General features: G+C 43.5%; 1 protein-coding gene across 11 annotated transcripts in view; it reads left to right on the top strand.

Moving 5' to 3' along the window:
• Positions 1-7,500, top strand: part of EBF3 (EBF transcription factor 3) — a gene marked incomplete at its 5' end in the record, with an annotated part of 139,929 nt that overhangs the window by 86,116 nt on the left and 46,313 nt on the right.

Below are 7,500 nucleotides of genomic sequence, written 5' to 3'. Positions count from 1 at the left end.
CAACAAGTCAGGGGGGTGCATCTGATGTGAGCCAAGTGATGCTGGCATTTTTCTTAAATAAGGAGCTTCGTGATCAGAGCTGGCAAATAGAGCAGTGTCCAGAGGGAGTGAGGAAGCTGTTTTAATGAGCCCGCAGCGAAAGACAAAATACAGACTGATTGACAGGGCGAGTGATCTGCTGGGGAAATAATGTCAATGCTGCATTGCCCATTAGAAATAGAGAAATAGGTAAAGGGGGAAAAAAGAAAGATAGGCACTTGAAACAAGAACCCTAGTGTAAATATAGTGCACTTCACATTTCTTTTGTGTTGTGCAGTTGACTTCTTTTAAACAGATAACCTTATCAAAACTATCATGAAATATCAGGAACAGTTACAGAAAATACTAACTAGAAAACTGACAGCAAGCTGAGTAGGGTAACTGACAAAGCACATAACTCTGGGATATATTTTGCTTTTAGAGTGTCTACCTAGATTTTACTTATCTGAACACATTAAAACCACCCGGAAAAGTTTAATGCAAGTCATACAAATTTCTCCAAACGGAGGACGTGGCAGGGATCTGTATGGAAGTGGATATTGAACTGGCCGGCAAAGCCATTAAATCCCATCAGATCTCGTTGGCATCATTTTAATGAGAATCATTGCAAAAGTACAAGATCATGGTATCTATAAGTGCCTCTTGACAGCCGCTGCTGAAATTGTGATGAAAAGAAAAACCATTATAACAGAAATTTAGTGATAAGGCTCTTTGGAGGGACGGTGGGGCCTACTGTGGCTCTAGACCGTGAAGGGTTAATTTTCTAAACCTAATAATGTTCGATAGTGAGGTATTTGTCAGGAGATAAAGAAGTGATAGAATCTGGGAAGTGGGTCCCTTGGCGATTGTAGTACAAATATTGTTAATGCGGTGTGGTTACTACAGCGAAGGGAAGTAAAATAGCTCGAGTCCACTAGAGACGGGCTCTGCTACAGTAGAGCAAGAATCCCCAGACAAAGGCCAGTAATTGTTGAACTGCGAGTCAAGCCGTGGATATTTTCAAATCCTCATACATCTACATTTACATGCAGGTTATCATGCGTGCCAGGGGAATGCCGCACGTGGAGACCAGGTACTCCCAGTCGGGGAGTCAAACCACCCCAGACCTCTTGCCTGGGAAGGGAGGCCCCTGACAAAGGACATCTGGGCACAGCTGTAAAATTCAGTACTGTCGCCCTCTGCCCCCTTCATTATGACGTCATGCAGTCACTACAAGTATATGAGACCCATAACTTGAAATGTACAAGAATTTAATAAGTCTGGTGTTAAAGCAATTTGTCATGGCATATTTGAAGAATAAATCAGACTAATGGAGCAGATTTTTCCTCCCGTATGGCATTAAAGAACGTGAGCCCAGTAATAGCTAATGGCAGGAGTGAGAGAAAAAGAGAGGCCTGACATTAAGACCCTTGCATTTTGGAAATCCAATACGTATTGACCTGTGTACTATCTTAGTGCACAGATCTGATGTCAGCAGAATGTAGTCTTGTATAGGAGCTGCTCATTACAGGTTTTGTGAGGGAAGCACATTGTCTCTGAAGCGCCCGAACCCGATCGGCTAGAATTGCTCAGTAATCAATACTCCAGCGACTGATGGCCGGGCATGCACACACCACAGCTGCGGCCACTGCTTTCAGGGACTTCCCAGTAATTAGCAGGGACCTCAAGGAAGCACTCCACTGGCCACTCTCTTATCAGTCAGGGAAAAGTGTCTTAAAGGCTCTATCTTTTAATTTGACTCTTAACTGTTTCATTTCAATAGCTCAGTAAGGGCTGCAGAGGCTGGCACCCAAGAGGACCTCATGGTTTGCACACTCCACTCTTACATTCTCTTTGAGATGGGGACTTTATTTGGTTAACTGAAGTGAAATTGACTTAACATGAAATAAAGCATTTGGAAGTGAACAACTCAGTGGCATTTAGTATAACGCCAAAGTAGCGCAGTCACTGTCTAGTTCCAAACACTTTCATCAGCCCCTGAAGGAAACTCCCTACTCATTAAGCAGTTGCCCTTCCCCCCATACTTTCCCCTCCTTCCCATTCCCCCGCCAACCACCAATGGCTGGTGGTTTTTAAAACTGCATTTTCTGGTTGTTTTTCAGTATTCACTTTTTCTTGTCAAGGTTATTACATATTAAAATAGTAATAACTGAAAACATGGGGAGTCAGTCTGGAATTGGGCTCTCTCTGCAGCCCCCAGGAACCTCCAGAAGCTGTCAACACAACATGATTTACACACGAACGCTTTGGGTTTTTTGATTGATGACATGAGGTCTATCCACTGTCGTATGAGTTTGCTGCTTATTAAGAGCTCTGCCTTAAAACTGAAAAGCAGGCACCCCCCCGCCCCCCCGCCTCCCGTAGTAGATACCAGTGTTTTTCATTTTTGACTCAGATTTCCCAGATTTCTCATAATCGAGGGCCAGAAGGGAAGATGGTGCCTGCTAGGACTGAGCCTGGAATCCAGGCACGGGAGGGATCTCTGAGAAGCCAAAGCTCTTTGCTTGGAGTGTGGCCACTTAACCTTGTGCTAAGGCAGGCGTGCACCTAGGAATCACAGCTCGGTTTGACGAGGTGTCTTTTCACACGGCCAATCAGGGTCACAGCTTCCAGCGTGCTGTGACTCAACGTTTTCAAGCACTGGCAAAACCAAGCCCTGGAACAGTCTAAAACTTGACAATTAAAAAAAAAAAAAACCCTTTGATAGGTTTCCTGCGATGTTGAGAAGCAGGTAATTTTAAACAAGTGGTAGTTACATGCAAAAGTCGAGCAATTAAAACAGCTCAAAGTTTTCCTTTTTTCCTCAACCACCAGGGCGCACCCGCCAAGCCCACTGCATTTCTAAGGAGACAATCTATTTCTCTTTTGACCAGAGGGAAAGAAATCTTTATTGCATGATTAGTGGCTTCAGTTAGGTGAAAACAGCAGTGGTAGGGAAGGCAGTGAGGATGAGTTGTATTAATTACCTAACACTTGCTGGCAAGATAATTTTATCAGTGATTTGGCTACTGGTAAGTTGCAGCTTCTGATAAAAGTGGGTAAGTTCTTAGCTACGTGGAAACATGAGGGAAGGGAATGGTGTCAGATGAAATGCATCTCATCAGCTTTTCTCTGACAAACCAAATTCATTCCTTATGTAATTGATAACGGCCTTGGCCAATTATTTCACACATTACAATACACAGAGGCCCCCTTACAGGTTTTGCAGGGCTGTAATTAGCTATGCTAATATCCCCTTTATTGGCCCTAATATTGCTCAACACCTTTTGCCATCCTGGAACCCACTAGAGCCCCATGGCCTGTCAGGACCGCTGATTATTGAGAAGGATAGCTTTAATCAAACATAATTGCAGTTAATTTTTCTCTCCTGCTCTCTGTTGCCAGCGTCTAATGCCACGGACTCCTTGATATTCCATTAAATTACAATTAAACAGCCTCCTTTGTTTCTGATTGTCCTGAACAACACCACAAAGTTCTGTAGCCGTTTAAAGGAGAGCTGTTTGGTCCTAATTGCCTGCTAGCTCACAAAGGGCCAATTTACACAATACCCATGTAGAATTTAAACAGTTCATAATGTAATGGATATTACACAGGAGCCTAACACTACAATTAAAATGATTTTCATCAGATAGAGAAGCTCTGGTTAATCAGCTTCATAAAAGTAAATATAAATGAACTAATTCATAGCTTAAACACACAGAAATGGAGCAGACTTTGAAATTAGTTACTGCGGTGGGGGCTTGCCCCTATTGTGCGATACCTTGATTGGGCTCCAGTTAAAACACTGACCCCAGTATTTGTTTTAGCCCAGGTTAAAGTGTCCTCATTCTGCCTCTGCACACGGACCTGAGCACTAGAGTTGTTTGACGGCTCTTATACAAATGAAGTCAAGCCCAAACTTTTAACTTTCTCCATGGGATACAGTGGTGGCCACAACTCTGTGTTAAAGCAGTTGAGTAATTGCCCAGACAGAAATGAGGGCCTTGGAATTTTTCTCATAAACTCAAGTTATCAGGGCTGCCCCCAGCTGCTCCCATCACCGTCCTCCTGGGCAACAGGCCCAGCTGTGCCTGTGGGTCCATCTTCATCCGGTCCTCATGAGTTGGAAGAGGAAAACTGGAACCAGTCCTTCGAGGAATGAAGGAGCTTGCCTTCATTGTGTAGTGCTCTGTCCTAATCCCTGCATGCCAAGAAAGAGGAAATCTCATTTCAAAAGTTATAAGATCACACCTTTACCCCCTCTTCTAATTGCTCCTGAGAACTTTTCAGGATTTTGTAAGCTGTTTCCAAGTAGAATATTACGAGGGAGCTGCGACCGACATGTTGCAGTTTGTCTTTAGCTGCTGTCTTCCCCTCTGCCTGGGAGAAACAAGTAAATAAAGCCCATATTTCAAGCTTGATTTACTCTGGTACCTACTGTGAAAGATGATGACTCTTTAGGGAAATAAAGACAGGGTCAGGGAATTAGTGCACATAATGGTCATTTTGATGACGGGCCAACAGATGCAACGGGAAACACACTGTACACAATTAAGCATAATGTACTAATGACAGGTTAGAATTTTTATCGCCTCTTTGCGATCGAGCCGCAAATCCATGTTTAGCAGTAATAAAGAGTTTATTGGTGCTAAAGCCAAAGATTTTCTGACATAGGAAAGATTTTTCCTTTCATAACAAGAGTATTAAATCCTTTGTGTACCAGACTCTGGAAGTGAGATATGTAAAGTGGTTGTCAGATATTTCTTAGGAAAAAGCCAATTAAAGGGTAATTGAGTAAAGGATGAGAATTACCATTTGACTTCACATGTCGGGCATTCAATTTTCTCACCCCCTCCCCAAACACCGTAATAGCGCCTCTCATGGAGCACTTCCCAGTTGAAAGCTTAGAGTTGCGCCGCATGTAATGGTACACAGTGTTGGCAGTCACCCCCTGGCTGCACTGCGCCATCCTCCTTGTGGAGGCTTCATTGAATCCTTGAGTTAAACATAACCAAAACGAGGATAAAAGTGGGCACGAAGCTCTTCTTTCTCTCTGTTTGTTCCTACAGAGGTCCCAGGAACCTAGAGTGGAGTCTGTGGACTATTGTCCTTTACATTATTTGTGTAATTGGGACCTGAGTGTTTAAAAAGGATCCTGCTCTGTAGGGTTGTACTCTACAGATTTTTCTCAAGTATTTGCACTGCTTTTTAGGCACTTTTGATCCTGGGTTGTCAGAAAAGTCATGATGCATTTTTCATAGAAAAACATAGACAAATGCATCATGACTTTTTCGACGACCCCTTGGAAACTGAACCTATGATTGCCACATCATTCATTCAAATATGTGTGTGTGTGTGCACGTGTGCATGTGCTTTCTGTTTCCTGCACCTGATTCAGAGTTGAGCTCGTGTGTACTCGGTTTGTTTATGGGGGCCAGCATCCAACTTTGTTCTGCTAATTCCTGCAGTTGAGGGCCCAAGGAGTGAGGGCCCAAGAATGCAGAGCCTAGGTCCTCATGGCAGTACAAAGGTGAAGGCTTTTTAAGATATTTTCAAGAGCCGCTCTGCTCTCATGGAGGTAAAAGAGTGAACTGGCTAAAAAGATATCAAGGAATTTATAGAAGCCTCCTCTCGAGGGGAAAAATGATCTTTCATACCACACAAAAAGCTCCTGTCGATGGCTCTGTGCAGGTACATTTGCAGATGAGCGGCTTCTCAGGCCGGCGCCCGCTCAAAAGATTAGCCGAGTGGTAATGTGTGGCGTAATTGCACCGTGTGGCTGTCCCCGAAGTGAAAACCTAATTGCCTGACAGGACGATAACTTTGTGGCGCCCTCACCTTGTTAGGCCCTTTCTGATGCAGTTCAAATGCAGTGTGGCCGCAGGTGCGCCTAATTTACCTCTCTGCAGAACGTGTGGAGTTTAATTGCACAGTGGTTGTTAGGAAAAATTGGTGGGTGGAATATCAAGTGACTTACTGTATGCTGATGGCAGATGGTGTTAAGAGGCATTGTGAGCTAAAGTGTATAGGTGAGGTGAGTTAATAAAAGATGTAAATTCTGGCCTAAAATAGTGAGGCCTCGCTGTATGTAAGAAAATTTAATTAAGTGGTCACATTCTTTTCCTCATCAGTTGGATTTTCTTCTGCTATGGATCCAGGATAGGTTGGGAATGCAGTTAGAGAAATGAGTTTTAGTCTACTGAATCTTTTTATTTTCTGACACTATAATTGTCAGCAAGGAACCTCGAATGTATATTCAAGGAAATCATGTGAAGGCTTATAAAAAATTAATACTCACCAAGTAGGACAGACAGTATTTGGGGAGAAAATGGAGAAGGATTTGTTTATAACCATGTTGGACAGGATGCTTAGGCTTCTAGAGAGAGCACATATGTCAGTATCGAGACCCTACCTTCTGCTCAGGATGGATGTGGCCTTGTCCAGTGGAGACAGAAGTTGTACAGGAACACGAATCCACTCTTCCTGTGCATGGTGTTCCCACCAGACTTCCCGGTATCCTTACAGTCAGAGATAAGCCTGCCCTGCTGCATTTGTCAGTGAGCATGCAGGAATGGGGAGGACAACATGATGATGTTTTTGTCACAGCATCTCAACACACTGTCAGGACCCCTGAATCTTCATGCCACAAACCACAAGGGCAAAGCTTGGCAGGAAATAGAAATAGCGCTCTTACTTGGCCTGCCTTTCCAACCTTGGACTGTGCCTGCTGCCCTCCTGTTCCTGCCTAAGCGGTAGTTTCATTATTGCATTATGGATTGCTAATTATTCCCGTAAAAACACATGGAGGCAGTTCACAGAACTCACTGCAGCCTTTCAACTGTACTCCTGGAGCCTTCTTTTCTTAAGAGTGGTACCTATTGTAACATTTAAAATCCTCTTTAAAGTGTGTTTGCTTATGCAGTGATGTCCTCTAGAATTAGGGTTGCTAGATAAAATATAGCACATATGCTTTGGGGCATCCCTATACTAAAAAAGATATTTGTTACTTACGTGATATTCAAACTTAACTAGGCATCCTGCATTTTTATCGGCTGAACCTAATAGCACTGTCTAGGGCAGACGTTTCCCCAGTGGTGAATGCTCAGTTGTGCAAAGATTCAGGCAAGAAATGGTCAATTTGAAATATACAATTGTTGTTATAAAATGTGCAAATCTATAATGTCAAGATAAATGAAAGTCACTACTTTCACATGTGGAGATATTTCATGCTGGCCATTGTACCCAGGGCACCCTCCTCCCTTTTCCAGACTCTTCTCTCAATATTGCCCCCTACAGAGCAGCTAGCAGTTGTGGGGTTGAGTCTCTGTTCTCCAGGCTGCAGAATGTCTTTTAAAAAGTTTGTGTCTTTGGGACTAGCAGGTGGCTTGGTGGTTAAAGTGCTGGACTCCTACATGGCCATCCGCGGTTCGAGTCCTGGACCTGGCAGCTTGCTATCTCTCTCTCTCTCTCTCTCTCTTTCTC

Source organism: Tupaia chinensis, unplaced genomic scaffold (assembly GCF_000334495.1).
Source record: "Tupaia chinensis unplaced genomic scaffold, TupChi_1.0 Scaffold000197_1, whole genome shotgun sequence".
NCBI classification, from domain to species: domain Eukaryota; kingdom Metazoa; phylum Chordata; class Mammalia; order Scandentia; family Tupaiidae; genus Tupaia; species Tupaia belangeri.
This window is presented reverse-complemented; position numbering and strand designations above follow the sequence as displayed.